At 31.3% G+C, this 23505-nt stretch overlaps 1 pseudogene; it reads right to left on the reverse strand.

Annotated features, from left to right (window-relative positions):
• Window positions 1-6433: 6433 nt before the first annotated feature.
• On the reverse strand, window positions 6434-16501 carry LOC111406870 (annotated as a pseudogene).
• Window positions 16502-23505: the final 7004 nt, after the last annotated feature.

Genomic DNA, 23505 nt, shown 5'->3' on the forward strand with positions numbered 1-23505 from the left:
CTGAGTGCCAAAAGATATAAAGTCTTTATTGTCAATAACTCATCGCTACAAGTCTTCTGCATTAAAGAGATGAATACAACTTCTTACATCCTTTCACAAAATCTATGGTCTAATAAATAATGACGCGTTTGACATTTCAAGTTTAGGTTTTTCTTGACTAAATCAATTTGTGTTGTGTATAATGTGTAATTATTATTACTATGGGTCTATGGCCAATAATTTGAAGAAATTGAAGTTGACCCAAATTAATAAATAGGGAAGAAATTGAGAGGAAAGAAGTAGGAAAAACACCAGTTGGAGACTTCACCAGAGTCCTATAGAGTGATGAGATCAATTCAAATAGCCGATGAAATATAATTAATTGATGATTACTCATAATATTTTGTTTTGTTAAATAGGTAATTTATTAAGATCTATCTATAGTGATACTCTACACAATAATAACATTTATATATTCATAAAAAATTATGATCCAAATTTGAGAAAGTTACAAGAATAAACTCTATATTATAATAAGTTGAAATTTTCTTAAGTCCTGTCTCAAGGAACTCGTCTCCACATAATAATAATTATCTGTATATAATTTTAGAGTTTTAAAGAGAAAAATATTAGATAGAACATAAAATTACTTTTATGATGATTTTGGACATTCTCAATACTACATAGATACATTTAGCAATTTTTTAAAATTATGTCTGTATTTTTTTTTATCAATGTCTACACCTTGAATTCGACATGCTTCATTAATTAATTATTAATGTAGTGCATAATTTACTTCTATACTACTTTTGTAAGGATAACTAAGTCAAAACAATAATTTTATAACTATATATCTTTTAAGTTATAAGAACATTTTGAAGAGATTTTCTATTTAAAAAGAGCATCTTATACATAATATAATGATTATTTTTACATTTAGAGAGTAAAATGTTTATACGCTTCAAAATTGCTTGCTATTTTGACTCTTTATTTTACCAGTTTTTAATTGACACGTATTAACTATTTGAATTAATTTAAATAGTAGAATATTGAAATTTGTAAGGTATTAATTCAATGATAATAAATTGAGAATAGATAACGAATTTGGCTTTTCAAATTTGGAGAATCAAACCCAATATCTATTTGAAAAAATTGAAATAAAAGTTTCTCGAAATTTATTTTTAAATATTGACTCTCTAAATAAAGATAGTTTTATATTTAGAGATTCTCTTGAAGAATTTAATCTTTTCATAATAATAATTAGTTTGGTCTGAATATTATGACTATAAAGAAGTTTTAACGAATCAATAATATGGTTTAATGTTGCGATATGAGCACGATTTAGATAGTTCTTTTCATTTCGATGGACACCTTTAGTTTAGGTAGGTATGTTTTTGTTAAGATCTCAGTATGGATAAAACTTCCTGATGTGTGTTTGGGTTCTTGAAACAATTTAGATGTAACTTCTGGATTGGTGAAGAAGGTAATTCCTTATGCTCCATTTGATATTCAGGTTGGCAATTTATGCAATCTTGAGCTAATCTTAGCGTATATTTGAAAAAATTAAACACCATTAGCGGATATTTAATTCCTGGTTCCTTCAAGATTACATATCAAACTATTATTGTTTATTTGATGCATGTGTTAGGAAACAAAATAGATGGAGGTAATAAATATATAACACGATATGAAGTATATGATCGCAAACAGAAAACAAGATAAAAGGCAAAGAATTAATTGACAAATGCAATATTTGTAACTGTACAATTATTTTATATTTTAATAATCCAAAACTTGTGAAAATAGTCTAATATATATAGAAGTGCATGCCGATCCCTAGAAATGCTAAAAAGATAGAAATACAAACAAAAATCACGTGAAATAAAGGTAACAATATTTTTCCAATAAAAATACATAATATAAAGAAAATAGTTTTTTTTTTTCAATAAAAGCTTGTGGAATAAATGAAACAATATTTTTTCAAAAAAAAAAAGAAAAAAATCAACATAATTTGGGTCAAAAGAATCTAACAATTTCTACCTTGACACAAATTCGGATATACAAACGAAACTTCAAAATTTCTATACAACGAAATATATGAACTCTTCAACAAAAAACAAACTTTTTCTAACATAAAAAATACCCCTCATCATCCACGATATCCAATATAGAAACATGAACCCAAATACCGAATTTTCCAGAATTCACAAAGAATTAGAATTACCAAACAGTGTCGAATCACACAGAATTAACTCCTAATTCATTCATAGAAGGCCCCTGTCTAGTCTCAACACTTTAGAAAACACTACAAACATGTGCAACCGAATCAACATCTACATACTTATCTTTAGTGAATTTATATCTAGCAGTTGAATATGATGAAATCGCAGATAATGGTGGTAAAGCGGAATTACCTATATCCTCCAAACTTGATTGAGTAATATTTTTCAATATGAATCCCAAACAAATTCCAAAGGTACAGTACCAATCTAAATCTCCACCACGGTATTAAATATGTGCTGACTTTTTTCACAAATTATGCCCGACCTTGCAAGATGTATAACTGGAACCTCTTCCGTCCCTCCAATACAACACGAACACCCTTGCAGACCCTCAAGACTCCACCTCTTTCAGAGAATGTATACCATCTTGAATCAAGAGTACTCACTGAAATAATATTCTTCTTCAAGTCTGGAATATTTGAATGTGATCAAGTATTCTACTTGTTCCATCCATCAGTTTCAATTTGACTTTACCAATACCAACTATCCGACAAGGTTCGTTGTTACCCATAACAACATAACCTTGCGTCACCATTTCATATTCAAACGAATTCCGATTGGAATACATATGAAACGTACAAGTTGTATCCAAAACCCACTCCTTATCAGGTTTGGACTCCATGTTAGAAATCATCAAAATATCTCCATCACTCAAATAGTTCTCAATTATATTGGTCTCGTTCAAAGTATTTGATCACTTCTCCATGACTTGCAGTCACCTTTGTTTTGCTATTTGTTGCAATCCCTCTTAGTTTGTCATTTCTTCTTACAATAATAACAAATTCGATTATTGAAATTTGATCTTGATTTACCCCTTCTCTGATCATCATGAACAAAAAGGCATTCTCCATCTCTGACCTCAAATCCAACCAAATGCTTCATATTCTCTTTTGAAAACAAGGCATCATATGCATTTTCAAGGGTGAGAATATCACGACTATATAAGATCGTGTTTCTAAACGAAGTAAATGAACCGGGCAGCTAATACAAAAGAATTAAAGCCAAATTTTCTTCATCATACTTTACCTCTGAAGTCTCCAAATCAGCGACAATCCCTTGAATATAGCTAGATGATCTTCTAAAGATTTGTCCTCTGACATGTAATAAGAATACAACATTTACTTTAGATGCAATTTGCTTGTCAGACTTTTAGACATACATAATTGCTCAACTTTAACCATAATGCAGCTGCTGTTTTCTTTTTCAAAACGTTCTGAAGTATATTGTTAGAGAGATGAAGTGAATTTGGAAAAGTGCCTTCCAATCCTTCTATTGTTTTTCCACCACTGTCCAAGTTGTGGGCATTTTGTCAAATCCCAATAACGCATCATCCAAATCCATTTGAGCGAGTATAACTCGCATTTTCACTTGTCACAACGAGAATCTTGTATTGTAATTCAAAAGCGAAATTTCATACTTCATAGTTGCTATCAATTACAAAAACCTCGCTCAAATCACAACCAATAGCTCTGATACCACTTGTTTGGAACAAAACGGATGGAGGTAATATATTTCAAAAATATAAAACTTGTAGAAAGAATTTAATATTTATGGGGGTGCATGCAAAACCCTACAAATACTATAAAGATGGAAATATGATAAAAAAAAAATCACATGAAATAAAGGAAACAATATTTTCCAATAAAAACAATTGGAATAAAGAAAACAGTATTTTTTTTCAATAAAAGCGCAAGGAATAAAAGAAACAATATCCCCCCACCCACCCCCCAACAAAAAAAAAACCCTAATTTGAGTCCAAAAAAATCTGACTGTATGTACATCATCTGAAAGATTTATACAAAATATTTCTCTTTACTAATACAAGACAGCTTGCAATCTGCAATCATAAAAGAAATAAATTTGCATTTCACACCAGAAATTTTACCAAAATCAGCAAATTCTCCAAGCTATACAATATATAATTGTGATTTTCTGTGTCAAAAGGTACAAATCCATTTACAATGGGTCGCTATATATTTGACTATCACGTTACATTTGCCAACTAAAATCTAAGAGCCATCGCTACTCATAGCAACTCTTTTTGGTCACAGCCTTGTCTAGACATACTTTGTGCACTTTCTCTTGAATTTTTCTATCATGTTCTTTTACTTCTTGTAACTATTTCAGGTTATAAATTACAAGATTTTCACAGCATTGCGTCAGAGCATGATATGTGTTTCACACTAACATTTGTTGTTTAGTAGAAAAAACATAACGAAGGCAACGAATCAGAATTCAAAAGTGTCGCACTTTGCATTTTTTTACCATCATGGTGTCCTAAAACAATTTTATGAATAGGATTTGAGAGAATTTTACAAACAAATAACATATGATCATCATATCATGTAGCACCTTGAAGATATTTGATAATCCAATTGGAGTTGGAATAAAGAAATTGTGATTTCTCGCATTTGATCCATAGTGGTTCTTTCATGATTGAAGTAAATTCAAAATTTATTCTTCAATAAGTGCGAGTTTTGTGGAGTCCGGATTGTTTTATACAAATATTTTAATTTTTTCATGTTAACCAACTTGATATATGGGTTCAGTTATTTTGGAAAATTTACAGTAATTTGGGAATAAAATTCATGTACATTTATTTCCAGAATTTCTATTTTTCTTGGAGGGTAAATGTGATTTTTTCCATTGGGCTTCGTTCTTTAATTACAGATAGGAAACTAGTTGGAAAAATTACCTGGAAACCTACGTTTAAAATTAATTTTCAAAAAACATGGGGATCAAATTTTATTTCACAAATCAGGTGGTAATTAATTTTTAATTATTATAATTAATAAAAAATTAATTAAATATAATCTAAATATTCACCTTACCCAAACCCCGACCCGCATACCTACCCACACATCATTCCTTTCAAAACTGCTAAAAAAAATTTCTCACTACTCTCTCTCCCTCTCTCGTCTCTTCTCACCCATCCATCGCCTACCTTAGCAGTCATCTTCAATGACTCCGGCGACTACCTACTTTGAAAGCATTATGAGGTCGCTAACGGTGAATTCGACAACTCGACAGTGTGAGACGAAGCGCCAATGATTTGTGTTGATGGAAAGTGGTGGCGGTGTCAAAAGAATGCTGACTTTGGAGTGGGCTTTTTCGACGAACTAGAACATGGAGTTGAAGGTGCTGAAAAGCTCGAGACAGGGCAAGGCAGGCTCGAACATTGCAGAGTTTTGACGTTAGCATCGTGGATTTCATGATCATTGGTACCTCAGACCGGTGTTTACCATCGTGATTTGAAGCAAAAAAATCTACTACTAGATAAGAATGGAATTCTAACAATGTCAAATTTTGGATTGAGCGCACTAGTTGTAATGATGAATGGTGGGTTAAGAAGATCGTTGTGTATCTTGGCATTTTTATTATGCCGAATGGTGAAGGAAAAATAGATTTGAACTTTTTAGGATGAACCAAGTGAATTTTTTGATCTGACTGCAACGGTGAAGGGTGAATAGTTTTTTTTTTTTTTTTTTTTTTTTTTTTTTATCAATTCTGTTGTTTAACCAGAGTTTTGTAGTGACACCATGTGTCCAAGTATGTGTTTGTTATGACTGTTTGTAATCAATTTTTTGTTGATTGTGACCGATTGTGACTTGGTCAAAGTTAAGATTGACCTGATCACAAATCATCACATTGAAGACATATTTTATCATAGTTAGTCAGATCAAAGACAAATTTGATCACAGCTAATCACAAATAACATATGTTAGTGAATTGGTTACATACAATTACAAATTAAACAGTCATAGCGAAAACAATAAATTTTTGGAGGTTTTTCTACAATGGAGTATAGAGAGAGAATTTTTTTTTTTTTTTTCAATTTTTAGAGATTTTTATATTATCATTGGAGCGGTCGCTAGAGCGACTGCAGGAGCGGTCACCGGAGCCAATGGTCATCATCGGTGAAGAGGTGGAGGGAAGGTGGTGTAGTTGGGTGAGTTGGCATAGGATGGAAATAATTAATGTATATTATATTATAATTTAATATTTAATAAATTTATTTATCACCTGATTTTTGAAATATTTTATTATTTTGTTATTTATGCAATGTAATCTTTATAACTAGAATTTATGTATTGGTCCCAAATTAGTTGGCACTATTTGGCCAATTAATTTCGCAGCCTAGCTTATTTTTGTGATCTCTTCCAATTGTAACCTTAAGAATTGCTCCCAAAATCAAACTGGAAGAACAGAAGTAAAACAAAACTTAAATAAAGAAATCTGTTTATTTTTATTCTTAATTTTATTTATTTTTGGATAAAATAATCAATGCACTTCCAAACCAGTAAAGTATTAGGTTCAAATTCTCGTTATTATCTATTTATAAAACATATTATGCGTTGAATCTCATATGATAAGGCATATGGAAGTAAAATTCAACTAAGAATTTATTCTCTGAGACTTTAAAATTTTAAAATAAATTAATTAAACAATGCACTAAGTCTTTATTGTCAATAACTCATCGCTACAAGTCTTCTGCATTAAAGAGATGAATACAACTTCTTACATCCTTTCACAAAATCTATGGTCTAATAAATAATGACGCGTTTGACATTTCAAGTTTAGGTTTTTCTTGACTAAATCAATTTGTGTTGTGTATAATGTGTAATTATTATTACTATGGGTCTATGGCCAATAATTTGAAGAAATTGAAGTTGACCCAAATTAATATATAGGGAAGAAATTGAGAGGAAAGAAGTAGGAAAAACACCAGTTGGAGACTTCACCAGAGTCCTATAGAGTGATGAGATCAATTCAAATAGCCGATGAAATATAATTAATTGATGATTACTCATAATATTTTGTTTTGTTAAATAGGTAATTTATTAAGATCTATCTATAGTGATACTCTACACAATAATAACATTTATATATTCATAAAAAATTATGATCCAAATTTGAGAAAGTTACAAGAATAAACTCTATATTATAATAAGTTGAAAATTTCTTAAGTCCTGTCTCAAGGAACTTGTCTCCACATAATGATAATTATCTGTATATAATTTTAGAGTTTTAAAAGAAAAATATTAGATAGAACATATAATTACTTTTATAATGATTTTGGACATTCTCAATACTACATAGATACATTTAGCAAATTTTTAAAATTATGTCTGTATTTTTTTATCAATGTCTACACCTTGAATTTGACATGCTTCATTAATTAATTATTAATGTAGTGCATAATTTACTTCTATACTACTTTTGTAAGGGTTACTAAGTCAAAACAATAATTTTATAACTATATATCTTTTAAGTTATAAGAACATTTTGAAGAGATTTTCTATTTAAAAAGAGCATCTTATACATAATATAACGATCATTTTTACATTTAGAGAGTAAAATGTTTATACGCTTCAAAATTGCTTGCTATTTTGACTCTTTATTTTACCAGTTTTTAATTGACACGTATTAACGATTTGAATTAATTTAAACAGTAGAATATTGAAATCTGTAAGTTATTAATTCAATGATAATAAATTGAGAATAGATAATGAATTTGGCTTTTCAAATTTGGAGAATCAAACCCAATATCTATTTGAAAAAATTGAAATAAAAGTTTTTTGAAATTTATTTTTAAGTATTGACTCTCTAAATAAAGATAGTTTTATATTTAGAGATTCTCTTGAAGAATTTAATCTTTTCATAATAATAATTGGTTAGGTCTGAATATTATGATTATAAAGAAGTTTTAACGAATCAATAATATGGTTTAATGTTGCGATATGAGCACGGTTTAGAGAGTTCTTTTCATTTCGATGGACACCTTTAGTTTAGGTAGGTATGTTTTTGTTAAGATCTCAGTATGTATAAAACTTCTTGATGTCTGTTTGGGTTCTTGAAACAGTTAAACCTCGATAAAGTAATGTTCGATAAAGTAATAACCTCGATTATATAATAATTTCTTTCGATCCCGACTTAGGCCAATGGACTAAAGTAATAACCTCGCTAAATGCATTAAGTAATAAAAAAAATTGAATCCTTAAGGGCCCAATAAAAATGTAAAGTAATAATTACTGGATTTCATTGAGAAAAAAAAAAAAATATATATATATATATATATAGAGACCAAAATCTTTCAATCAATCAACAATATCTGTACAATAATCATTCCTTTTGAAAATATGTATCTATAGTTGATTGTTTTTTCTTCCCACCTAAACCAAAAATGAACCCCATCCTTAACTTTTTGTAAAGCATACACAACTTCCGGAATATTTTGCTCGTGTTGTAGCAAGTAGTTGCTTAAGGTGACTATTGCTTGAAATGCCTCTTTTGACGACACATTTGAGACAACACTACTATCATCTGGTTCAGGATCATTCTCATCATCATTACTGTTCATTACTGATTGAATAATTTTTTCGTCTGTAGGTGATTCCATAACTGCATCATTCTCGCTAAGATAGTTCAAAAGATGTTCAACATCTATCATATTTCTATAGTGTAAATTAGAGATGACATCATTTAATCCTTGGATACCTTCATCTAATTTACCAACTTCTGATTTGGGAACATTGTTTTCTTCTGACCGAATCTTGCAATGCCGAAAACAATTTGCAATTGTTGTAGTCTTCACATCAAAATTCCAAGCCATGTTAGCAAAATTAATAGCATTCAAAATATTAATTTTTTCAGGATTTGGTGCTTCAACCTCAAGGCCTTGTAAGATGCTAGAATAAAAATGACGACGATAATGAGTTTTGAATGCTCAAATAATCCTAGGATCACATGGTTGAATCTTAGACGTTGTGTTAGGAGGTAAGAAAAATAACTCTACATTTCTCAAGCCTTCAAGTAACTTTGGATAAGTTGGGTAATTGTCTACTATTAAGAGAACCTTCCTGCCATTCATTCTCTTATCAAACCAATCAACAAAATCTTGAAAAAGCAAGCCAGTCATCCAAGCTTTCTTGTTGGATCGATACTTGCAATTAAGATTGTTCATGTTCACATTTTTAAAGCATCTAGGATTTGCATACTTACCAATAACCCAAAGTGGTACTTTGTTAGATCCATCACCATTGTAACAAACAACAACAGTAATTCTTTCCTTATCTTTTTTGCGTCCTTCGAGTTGCTTGGTAGCAAGTGAATTATCAGCTTCCAATTGGTAAAATAATCCAATTTTATCCATATTGTAAATATCCTTCAACTGAAACTGGTCTAGTTTTGATCGTATTCTAGGTAAAGCATTTTCAATGTTCTCCATGATAACTGAACCACTTTCACCAAAATGTCGGTAAGATTTGATTCCATATCTTGCCTTGAAACGTTCTAACCATCACTAGAAAAGCTGAATTCTGGATTAGTTTCATCATACATTTTTTGCAAAAGCTCTTTTACTTTTCCTTGGATAATTTCTCCAGACATGTTCACTTTATCTTGCTTTTGAAGAAACCACTCATACAAGACTTTCTCTAAATCAGGGTATTTTGTCGATTTGTGCCTTTTAACATCGCTATTTTTCATCTCATTTGACAAATATTCCGACGCCCTTTTGAGAGTATTCGATATTGTTGATTGACTAATATGAAAGAAATTAAACCGTAATGTCAAGATCTTTAGAATTCATAATTTTCACATATGAATTTTAATTGATCAAGAAAACATACCTTAATCCATGGCAATAATTGAGAATTTTAGATCTGCAAAATAATAAACTGTTAAATTAAAGAAACTGTTCTCTCACTTTTCCTCTCTTTTATTGAATGAATTAATTGATGGGTTTTATTCACATTTATAGGTAGAGAGAGGCAGTCTCATTTGTGCCATAAAATTCTCAACTTTCCATCAAAGTAGACAATTATAAAACTACCATTTCTCAATTGGGCCAATAGGATTTTAGTAATATTAATCACCTTTAATTAATTCTTTAATATTACATGGGCCACAAATAATTGGTTTTACATTCTCCCACTTGGCCCGTGTAATATTGTTTTGTTATGTGGTATATAACACAATGTGCATACCATTAGCTAAAATCCATCATACATTGGTCACTTAATATATCATCCTTAAGTAAAGACTAATAAGAGTCATGGTGGTTTTACACCATCACATAAGCATAATTCCTTCCATGTACTACAGTATTAGTCCCTACCCAACATGACACATAATGAGAAGTTCGATAATTGCATTAATGTCTTCGAAAAGACTATCCCTGTCAGCATTTGCATAATTCATTTACGTACATGTACCAACAGTTATGACAGGAATAATATTTTGTCAAAAACAATACATAAATGAGCCCAAAATGTCAATACATAAGCATCATAAATTGCATAATAATGTTAATGATAATTTTCAATAATGCCCATCCTTTCGACATGTTCATTGAATGTCTTTGGTGGCAATCCTTTTGTTAATGGATCTGCAATCATAAGATTGGTTCTAATATGCTCGATTGACACCCTTTGTTTTTAAACTTCTTCTTTAACAGCAAAGTACTTCAATTCCATGTGCTTAGCACCTTTAGAGTACTTGTCGATCTTTGAAAAGAAGACTGCTGCAGAATTATCACAATAAAGTTTCAATGGCTTGGCTATACTGTCGACGATCCCAAGTCCTGAAATAAAGTTTCGCAGCCAATTTCCTTAAACTGTGGCCTCAAAGCATGCCACAAACTCGGCTTCCATAGTGGATGCAGCAATGATTGACTGCTTTGCACTTTTCCATGATATAGCCCCTCCAGCTAAGAGGAACAAATAGCCAAATGTGGACTTTCTAGTATCCACATATTCAGCAAAGTCCAAATCTGAATATCCAATGACCTCTAAGTTATCAGATCTCATATAAGTGAGCATGTGATCTTTCGTTCCTTGCAAGTATCTCAATACTTTCTTTGCAGCTTTCCAATGATCAAGTCCTGGGTTACTTTAATACCTGTCCAGCATTCCAACAGCAAAACTGATGTCTGGTCTGGTGCAAGTCTGAGCATACATTAAGCTCCCAACAAGAAATGCATAAGGAATAGCTGTCATTTGTTTACGTTCCAATTCGTTTTTAGGACATTGCATGAGACTAAATTTGTCTCCTTTCTGAATTGGAACAACACTCGCTGAACAATTTTTCATATTGAATCTCTCTAAAACTTTATTGATGTATACTTTCTGAGACAACCCTAACAACCCTTGTGACCTATCACGGAATATTTTAATTCCAATTACATAGGTTGCCTCTCTCATGTCTTTCATTTCAAAATTTTTAGAGAGAAATTTCTTAGTCTCATATAATAGACCAAAATCATTAGTAGCTAGTAAGATATCATCAACATACAGAATCAGAAATATAAACTTGCTCCCACTGACCTTCAGATATATACATCGATCAACGATGTTTTCCTTAAATCCAAAGGAAGTAATGGTATCGTTGAACTTAAGATACCATTGACGGGAAGCCTGTTTAAGTCCATATATTGATTTCTTTAACTTACATACCATGTGTTTCTTTCCTTTAACTGAAAAACCTTCAGGTTTATCCATATAAACTTCTTCATCTAAATTTCCATTTAGAAAGGCGATTTTCACATTCATTTGATGTAGTTCTAAGTCATAATGAGCTACTAAAGCCATTAAATTCTGAGTGAGTCTTTCTTAGAGACTGGTGAAAATGTCTCCTTATAATCAATGCCACTTTTCTGAGTAAAACCTTTGGCAACAAGTCTAGCTTTATGTCGTTCGATATTACCATTAGAGTCGCACTTGGTCTTAAAGACCCATTTACACCCAACTCTTTTACATGATTCTGGTAATTCAACGAGATCCCAGGCCTCGTTATGTTCCATAGATTTCAACTCATCTTTCATAGCATCTAACCACTTATCAGAATTAGCGCTCTTAATGGCTTGTGAAAATGAAACTGGATCATCATCAACAATTCCTAAGTCAAATTCAGACTCTTGCAGGTAAACCACATAATCATCAGAAATAGCAGGTCTGCGTTGTCTTTGTGACCTTCTTAATGTTATTTCTTGTGGTTCATTTAATGCAGGTTCGTCGGTGGCAACTTCATTGTGAGGTGTTTGACCATTTATTTGTTCAGGTAAATTTTCATGTCGTTCAACAATTTGAGGAACAACAACATTAGAAGAAGTTGAGGGTAGAGAAACTTGAACTTGAACTTCTTGTATTTCCACATTTCGTGGTTCAAAACTCACACTAACTTCACCATTCTCAATGAGCCTAGCATTTCCAGTTTCAACAATTCTAGTACTATGGTTAGGACAATAAAATCTATACCCTTTTGATTTTTCTGGATAACCAATGAAAAATCCACCGATTGTTCTTGAGTCCAGTTTCTTTTTATGTGGATTATAAATTCTTGCTTCTGCTGGGCAACCCTAAATATGCAGGTGCCTTACACTGGGTTTCCTTCCCGTCCATAGTTCAAAAGGAGTCTTTGGAACTGCCTTACTGGGAACCCTGTTTTGTAGATATATAGAAGTCTTTAATGCAAACATCCACAAAGATATGGGTAAAGAAGAATTGCTTAACATACACCTAACCATTTCTATTAGAGTACGATTACGCCTTTCAGCTACACCATTTTGTTGTGGTGTGCCTAGCATAGTGTATTGAGAACATATGCCATGTCTTTCAAGAAATTTAGCAAATGGACCTGGGTGTTGTCCAGTTTCATTATACTTTCCATAATATTCACCACCTCTATCAGATCTAATAATTTTCACCTTTCTGTCTAATTGTCGTTCAACTTCATTGACAAAAATCTCTAAAGCATTTACAGCTTGAGACTTTTCATGTAGTAGATTGACGTAACCATAACGTGAAAAATCATCGATAAAGGTGATAAAATACTTTTCCCCACCAAATGATGAAACATCAAAAGGCCCACATATATCGGTATGTATTATCTCAAGAAGCTGTGTGCTTCTTGTGGCTCCTTTCTTTGTGTGTTTGGTTTGTTTACCCTTCATACAATCCACACAAGTTTCAAGATCACTAAAATCCAAGTCAGGAATGATTTCATTCTTTACTAATCTTTCTATCCTTTCCTTGGATATGTGACCCAAACATTTATGCCACAAGTTAGCAGATTGTTCATTCAGTAAACCACATTTAGTACCAATATTATGATGCAAGGTCAAAAGAGTCTCGGCAAAGAGGTTATCAAGCTTTAATTTATATAAGCCATCACAAAGAATAGCGGAACCGATAAGATGATTTTGTTTAAACAAATTTAAACATCCATTTCCACCATCAAAGAAATTTCCAACAGAATCAAGTTTTGATAAGGAAACTAAATTACGAGAAATAGAAGGTACATATAGAGTCTGAAATAAATCTAAATGATGTCCAGTATCTAAAATCAAACGATAAGTTTCAATGGCTTCAACTGGAGCTTTGACTCGATTTCCCATGAGGACAAACTTTTCATTTGGATTTATGGTCTGGGTTGAAAGAATCCCTGCATCGTATTAGTAACATGAGTGGTACATCCGGAATCAATCCACCAAGTATTATAAGGAACTTTTGCCAAATTAGATTCGAAACATACATAAGAAATAATCTTACCTTTACTTTCGAACCATGCCTTACGTTTCAGGCAGTCCTTTTTATGGTGCCCAGGTTTGCGACAGAAATGACACGTATCCTTTTGGTGTTCCTTATTGTGGATATGGGCAGAAGACTCATTTATCTTTAGTGGTCCTTGCTTAATGCCCTTTCCAGATCTTTTCTTATATTTCTTTCCAACTCCTTGATGACTTACGAGATGAACAGAATGAGTTCCTTGATTCTTAAGCCTTGTCTCCTCTTGCACGAGCATACTGTGCAATTCATTCACATTCCATTTATCCTTTAAGGTATTATAGTTCATATGGAATGGACCGTACTCGGGAGGCAAAGAGTTGATGATAAATTGTACCAGAAAGTTCTCATCCACAGTCATCCCAAGAGTCTTAAGTCTTGCTGCAATGTTACTCATTTCAGTAACATGCTCATGCATGGTACGAAAACCATCAAATTTCATTGTGGTTAAGGTACTCATCAGTGTGCCAGCAAGTGATTTGTCAGCTGTTTGGGAACGTTCTTCCACAATCTTCATATATTCCTTAGCATTCTCAGTTTTAGGGATAGTAGACTTGATATTCTTTGCTAAGGTCATCCGCATAAACATTAAGCTTAATCTGTTTGACCTTTCCCAAGCTTTATGGACAGATCTTTCATCAGCACTGCTCTCATTAGTAAGATCAGCAGGTTTCTCAACTTGAAGTGCCAAGTCCAAGTCCAAAACACCTAAGTTGAACTAAACTTGTTCACACCAGTCAGAGAAATTTAGCCCATTGAACAGTGGTACAGATGAAGCATGCGAATGCAGAGAAACGAGAACAGATACTGCAAAATATAAACTGCTCTAACATTAATACTTTGAGTTTTAATTTCAAATTCAGATAACAATAAATGTATAGCGTAATTCTCCTTTGGGTGATATTACGTTATACCATCATAATAAATATAATGATGCTAATTAAATTTCACTTAATTGGTAATTAAATATACTCCAATCAAACATGTATGATATCTTTGGATATACAAAACACATCCGACCAAGTAAATCAATTAACCACGATCATGTTCAAGATTAACAAAATTAACCGATCAACCTTTGGGTGATCCATAATAATTTTATAATCTTTGAACGTCAATATACTCTTGACACCAATAATAAAGTCATTTTCATTTACAAGTATCAAACTATCAAGAGTAATTGATAAATAAATTATGTAATTTAGCGTTCAAAATACCATAATGTTTGGCCAATTTGGTGACTAACAAACAACATCAATCGAACATTAATTACAAAAATATAATGTGAATAATGTAAGTAATTAAACTAGACATAATCTAATTTAATTCATAATTCAAATTAAAATGTGAAACAATAAATGTCCAATTGCCAAAAACAGTCAATATATATGTACTTCACCGATATTGAACACAAACGCATAAACTTCAACCAATGTTATGCCTTAAACCAATACGAGGGATTGACATTTTCTTAAACAATTCAACATATATGGCAGAAACATATACCTATAGTACGACATTCTAGGTGCAAATTGTCAGCCTCATTTGATTTTCCAAGGATGGGGTTTAATTAGGCCATGGGATTATAGAAAGAAACAGTATGTGTCTTGCAAATGTTTTCATGCATTAATTGGTTTCTGCAATTTCGATTTTACACGTTTCAGCCCCTCCTTTAATTATTTATTTATTTAAACTTTGAATGATTAATAATGACAAACATGAACACATAGCCAAAATAATGGACTTTTAAGGGCTGTCTCTTTCTCTCATATGCATGGAAAAGTCAATTAATTTGAACAGGATATAGTCTTCCCAAATCGGATCCATGGAAAAACCAATTAATCGACGTAGATAGCAAATGGGATTTGATGTAATGATTTGATCCATAAATTAATAAGAAATTAAAGATCCCATACGAAAAACAGTTTCTTTAAGGAAAATCAAGAATTCTTCAACCTGGCTCTGATACCACATGAAAGAAATTAAACCCTAATGTCAAGATTTTTAGAATTCATGATTTTCACATATGAATTTTAATTGATCAAGAAAACATACCTTGATCCATGACAATAATTGAGAATTTTAGATCTGCAAAATAATAAACTGTTAAATTAAAGAAACCGTTCTCTCACTTTTCCTCTCTTTTATTGAATGAATTTATTGATGGATTTCATTCACATTTATAGGTAGAGAGAGGCAGTCTCATTTGTGCCATAAAACTCTCAACTTTCCATCAAAGTAGACAATTATTACCATTTCTCAATTGGGCCAATAGGATTTTAGTAATATTAATCACCTTTAATTAATTCTTTAATATTTCATGGGCCACAAATAATTGGTTTTACATAATAGTCAAATCAAACTTTTTTTGCACCCATGCTTGCATATTTTTTTGGCTAATAGTTGGATTCTCTTTCTTATGCTCACATATTGAACTCCTTATTTTATCGGTTAAAGTTGATTTTTTTACTCCTTTCAATTGATGAGAAGACATTGGAGGGGAAACAAAATATTGTATGTGCTTGGAATATGTCTTCCAAACATCTAGCTTTTATAGGTAAAGACTAAACCTTTTCATTTGCTATGTACGTGAACTTAGTTTTTAGAGACATTAAGTTTCACTAAAACTTTTGAGCTTCCCTAGATTCAAATAATACTTTGATTAGTCTCTTTTGATTTTTCTTACCACATACAATGTACATATTTTAACTTGAAAAGCTCTCTCTAAAATAATAAATATTTATTTATCGATAAATGAATAATTTATTCATTTATCAAGGTTTAACTGAATTTAGATGTAACTTCTGGATTTGTGAAGAAGGTAATTACTTATGCTTCATTTGATATTTAGGTTGGCAATTTATGCAATCTTGAGCTAATTTTAGCGCGTATTTGAAAAAAATTAAACACCGTTGGTGGATATTTAATTCTTGGTTCCTTCAAGATTACATATCAAACTATTATTGTTTATTTGATGTATGTGTTAGGAAACAAAATAGATGGAGGTAATATATATATAACACGATATGAAGTATATGATCGCAAACAGAAAACAAGATAAAAGGTAAAGAATTAATTGACAAATGCAATATTTGTAACTGTACAATTATTTTATATTTCAATAATACAAAACTTGTGAAAATAGTCTAATATTTATAGAAGTGCATGCCAATCCCTAGAAATGCTACAAAGATAGAAATACGATCAAAAATCACGTGAAATAAAGGTAACGATATTTTTCCAATAAAAATACATAATATAAAGAAAATAATTTTTTTCAATAAAAGCTTGTGGAATAAATGAAACAATATTTTTTCAAAAAAAAAAAAATCAACATAATTTGGGTCAAAAGAATCTAACAATCTCTACCTTGACACAAATTCGGATATACGAACGAAACTCCAAAATTTCTATACAACGAAAAATATGAACTCTTCAACAAAAAACAAACTTTTTCCAACATAAAAAATACTCCTCATCATCCACGATATCCAATACAGAAACATGAACCCAAATACCGAATTTTCCAGAATTCACAAAGAATTAGAATTACCAAACAGTGTCGAATCACACAGAATTAACTCCTAATGCGTTCATAGAAGACCCCTGCCTAGTCTCAACACTTTAGAAAACACTACAAACATGTGCAATCGAATCAACATCTACGTACTTATCTCTAGTGAGTCTATATCTAGTCATTGAATATGATGAAATCGAAGATAATGGTGGTAAAGCGGAATTACCTATATCCTCCAAACTTGATTGAGTAATATTTTTCAATATGAATCCCAAACAAATTCCAAAGGTACAGTACCAATCTAAATCTCCACCACGGTATTAAATATGTGCTGACTTTTTTCACAAATTATGCCCGACCATGCAAGATGTATAATTGGAACCTCTTCCGTCCCTCCAATACAATACAACACGAACACCCTTGTAGACCCTCAAGACTCCACCTCTTTCAGAGAATGTATACCATCTTGAATCAAGAGTACTTGCCGAAATAAGATTCTTCAAGTCTGGAATATTTGAATGTGATCAAGTAATCTACTTGTTCCATCCACCAGTTTCAATTTGACTATACCAATACCAACTACCCGACAAGGTTCGTTGTTACCCATGACAACATAACCTTGCCTCACCATTTCATATGGCTCAAACGAATTCCAATTGGAATACATATGAAACGTACAAGTTGTATCCAAAACCCACTCCTTATTAGGTTTGGACTCCATGTTTTAAATCATCAAAATATCTCGATCACTCAAATAGTTTTCAGTTATATTGGTCTCGTTCAAAGTATTTGATCACTTCTCCATGACTTGCAGTCACCTTTGTTTTGCAATTTGTCGCAATCCCTCTTAGTTTGTCATTTCTTCTTACAATAATAACAAATCCGATTATTGAAATTTGACCTTGATTTACCCCTTCTCTGATCATCATGAGCAAAAAGGCCTTCTCCATCTCTGACCTCAAATCCAACCAAATGCTTCATATTCTCTTTTGAAAACAAGGCATCTTACGCATTTTCAAGGGTGAGAATATCATGACTATATAAGATTGTGTTCCTAAACGAAGTAAACGAAGCGGGCAGCAAACACAAAAGAATTAAAGCCAAATTTTCTTCATCATACTTTACCTCTAAAGTCTCCAAATTAGCGACAATCCCTTGAATATAGCTAGTTGATCTTCTAAAGATTTGCCTTCTGACATGTAATGAGAATAAAACATTTAATTTAGATGCAATTTGCTTGTCAAACTTTTAGACATACATAATTGCTCAACTTCAACCATAATGCAGCTGCCATTTTCTAAACGTTCTGAAGTATATTGTTAGAGAGATGAAGTGAATCTGTAAAAGTGCCTTCCAATCCTTCTATTGTTTTTCCAACACTGTCCAAGTTGTGGGCATTTTGTCAAATCCCAATAACGCATCATCCAAATCCATTTGAGCGAGTACAACTCGTATTTTCACTTGTCACAATGAAAATCTTGTATTGTAATTCAAAAGCGAAATTTCATACTTCATAGTTGCTATCAATTACAAAAACCTCGCTCAAATCACAACTAATAGCTCTGATACCACTTGTTTGGAACAAAACGGATGGAGGTAATATATTTCAAAAATATAAAACTTGTAAAAAGAATTTAATATTTATGGGGGTGCATGCAAAATCCTACAAATACTATAAAGATGGAAATATGATAAAAAAAATCACATGAAATAAAGGAAACAATATTTTTCCAATAAAAACAAGTGGAATAAAGAAAACACTATTTTTTTCAATAAAAGCGCAAGGAATAAAAGAAACAATATCCCCCCACCCACCCCCCAACAAAAAAAAAACCCTAATTTGAGTCCAAAAAAATCTGACTGTATGTACATCATCTGAAAGATTTATACAAAATATTTCTCTTTACTAATACAAGACAGCTTGCAATCTGCAATCATAAAAGAAATAAATTTGCATTTCACACCAGAAATTTTACCAAAATCAGCAAATTCTCCAAGCTATACAATATATAATTGTGATTTTCTATGCCAAAAGGTACAAATCCATTTACAATGGGTCACTATGTATTCTACTATCACCTTACATTTGCCGACTAAAATCTAAGAGCCATCGCTACTCATAGCAATTCTTTTTGGTCACAGCCTTGTCTAGACATACTTTGTGCACTTTCTCTTGAATTTTTCTATCATGTTCTTTTACTTCTTGTAATTATTTCAGGTTGTAAATTACAAGATTTTCACAGCATTGCGTCAGAGCATGATATGTGTTTCACACTAACATTTGTTGTTTATTAGCAAAAACATAACAAAGGCAACGAATCAGAATTCAAAATAGTGTCGCACTTTGCATTTTTTTACCATCATGGTGTCCTGAAGCCATTTTATGAATAGGATTTGAAAGAATTTTACAAACAAATAACATATGATCATCATATCATGTAGTACCTTGAAGATATTTGATAATCCAGTTGGAGTTGGAATAAAGAAATTGTGATTTCTCGCGTTTGATCCATAGTGGTTCTTTCATGATTGAAGTAAATTCAAAATTTATTCATCAATAAGTGCGAGTTTTGTGGAGTCCGGATTGTTTTATACAAATATTTTAATTTTTTCATGTTAACCAACTTGATATATGGGTTCAGTTATTTTGGAAAATTTACAGTAATTTGGGAATAAAATTCATGTACATTTATTTCCAGAATTTCTATTTTTCTTGGAGGGGAAATGTGATTTTTCCATTGGGCTTCGTTCTTTAATTACAGATAAGAAACTAGTTGGAAAAATTGCCTGGAAACCTACGTTTAAAAATTAATTTTCAAAAAACATGGGGATCAAATTTTATTTCAAAAATCAGATGGTAATTAATTTTTAATTATTATAATTAATAAAAAATTAATTAAATATAATCTAAATATTCACCTTACCCAAACCCCGACCCGCATACCTACCCACACATCATTCCTTTCAAAACAGCTAAAAAAAATTTCTCACTACTCTCTCTCCCTCTCTTGTCTCTTCTCACCCATCCATCGCCTACCTTAGTAGTCATCTTCTATGACTCTGGCGACTACCTACTTCGAAAGCATTGTGAGGTCGCTAACGGTGAATTCGACAACTCAGCAGTGCGAGACGAAGCGCCAATGATTTGTGTTGATGGAAAGTGGTGGCGGTGTCAAAAGAATGCTGACTTTGGAGTGGGCTTTTTGGACGGACTAGGACATGGAGTTGAAGGTGCTGAAAAGCTCGAGACAGGGCAAGGTAGGCTCGTACATTGCAGAGTTTTGACAGTAGCATCGTGGATTTCATGATCATTGGTACCTCAGATCGGTGTTTACCATCGTGATTTTAAACAAAAAAATCTATTACTAGATGAGAATGGAATTCTAACGATGTCAAATTTTGGATTGAGTGCACTGGTTGTGATGATGAATGGTGGGTTAAGAAGATCGTTGTGTATCTTGGCATTTTTATTATGCCGAAGGGTGAAGGAAAAATAGATTTGAACTTTTTAGGATGAACCAAGTGAATTTTTTTATCTAACTGCAACGGTGAAGGGTGAATAGTATTTTTTTTTTATATCAATTCTGTTGTTTAACCAGAGTTTTATGGTGACACCATGTGACCAAGTATGTGTTTGTTATGACTGTTTGTAACCAATTTTTTGTTGATTTGACCGGTTGTGACTTGGTCAAAGTTAAGATTGACCTGATCACAAATAATCACATTAAATACATATTTTATCATAGTTAGTCAGATGAAAGACAAATTTGATCACAATTAATCACAAATAATATATGTTAGTAAATTGGTTACATACAATTACAAATTAAACAGTCATAGCGAAAACAATAATTTTTTGGAGGTTTTTCTACAATGGAGTATAGAGAGAGATTTTTTTTTTTCAATTTTTAGAGATTTTTATATTATCATTGGAGCGGTCGCTAGAGCGACTGCAGGAGCGGTCGCGTGGAGGGAAGGTGGTGTACTTGGGTGAGTTGGCATAGGATGGAAATAATTAATGTATATTATATTATAATTTAATATTTAATAAATTTATTTATCACCTGATTTTTGAAATATTTTATTATTTTGTTATTTATGAAATGTAATCTTTATAACTAGAATTTATGTATTGGTCCCAAATTAGTTGGCACTATTTGGCCAATTAATTTCGCAGCCTAGCTTATTTTTGTGATCTCATCCAATTTTAACCTTAAGAATTGTTCACAAAATCAAACCGGATGAACAGAAGTAAAACAAAACTTAGATAAAGAAATCTGTTGATTTTAATGCTTAATTTTATCTATTTTTGGATAAAATAATCAATGCACTTCCAAACCAGTAAAGTATAAGTTTCAAATTCTCGTTATTATCTATTTATGAAACAAATTATGCGTTGAATCTCATATGATAAAGCGTATGGAAGTAAAATTCAACTAAGAAATTATTCTCTAAGAGTTTAAATTTTTTAAATTAATTAATTATACATTCACTAAGTCTTTGTTGTTAATAACTTCATCGCTACAAGTCTTCTGCATTAAAGAGACTACAACTTCTCACATCCTTTTACAACATCAATGATCTAATAAATAATGACGCGTTTGACATTTAAAGTTTAGATTTTTCTTGACTAAATCAATTTGTGTTGTGTATAATGTGTAATTATTATTACTATGGGTCTATGGCCAATAATTTGAAGAAATTGAAGTTGACCCAAATTAATATATAGGAAAGAAATTGAGAGGAAAGAAGTAGGAAAAACACCAGTTGGACACTTCACCAGAGTCATATAGAGTGATGAGATCAATTCAAATAGCCGATGAAATATAACTAATTGATGATTACTCATAATATTTTGTTTTGTTAAATAGGTAATTTATTAAGATCTATCTATAGTGATACTCTACACAATAATAACATTTATAAATTCATTAAAAATTATGACCCAAATTTGAGAAAGTTACAACAATAAACTCTACATCATAATAAGTTGAAAATTTCTTAAGCCCTGTCTTAAGGAACTTGTCTCCACATAATAATAATTATCTGTATATAATTTTAGAGTTTTAAAGAGAAAAATATTAAATAGAACACAAAATTACTTTTATGATGATTTTGAACATTCTCAATACTACATAGATACATTTAGCAATTTTTTTAAAATAATGTCTATATTTTTTTTTATCAATGTCTACACCTTGAATTTGACATGCTTCATTAATTAATTATTAATGTAGTGCATAATTTACTTCTATACTACTTTTGTAAGGGTAACTAAGTCAAAACAATAATTTTATAACTATATATCTTTTAAGTTATAAGAACATTTTGAAGAGATTTTATATTTAAAAAGAGCATCTTATACATAATATAACAATTATTTTTACATTTAGACAGTAAAATGTTTATACGCTTCAAAATTGATTTCTATTTTGACTCTGTATTTTACCAGTTTTTAATTGAGACGTATTAATTTCTTCTCATTTCTTATTTAATATATTTTGTTTATGTGTCAATGATCGATTAATTCAAATCGCATTTGAATTAATTTAAATAGTAGAATATTGAAATCTGTAAGTTATTAATTCAATGATAATAAATTAATTTACCCATGACAACATAACCTTGCATCACCGTTTCATATGGTGCAAAGAAATTCCGATTGGAATACATATGAAACGTACAAGTTGTATTCAAAACCCACTCCTTATAAGGTTTGGACTCTATGTTAGAAATCATCAAAATATCTCCATCGCTCAAATAGTTCTCAGTTATATTGGTCTCGTTCAAAGTATTTGATCACTTCCCCATGATTTGCAGTCACTTTTTTTTTCTTTTTTTTCTTTTTTTTTGTTTTTTTTTTTTTTTTTTTTGCAATCCCTTTTAGTTTGTCATTTCTTCTTACAATAATAACAAATCTGATTGTTGAAATTTGACCTTGATTTACCCCTTCTCTGATCATCATGAACAAAAAGTCCTTCTCCATCTCTGACCTCAAATCCAACCAAATGCTTCATATTCTCTTTTGAAAACAAGGCAACATACGCATTTTCAAGAGTGAGAATATCACGACTATATAAGATCATGTTTCTAAACGAAGCGGGCAGCTAACACAAAAGAGTTAAAGCCAAATTTTTTTCATCATACTTTACCTCTAAAGTCT

Source organism: Olea europaea, chromosome 12 (genome assembly GCF_002742605.1).
Source record: "Olea europaea var. sylvestris chromosome 12, O_europaea_v1, whole genome shotgun sequence".
NCBI classification, from domain to species: domain Eukaryota; kingdom Viridiplantae; phylum Streptophyta; class Magnoliopsida; order Lamiales; family Oleaceae; genus Olea; species Olea europaea.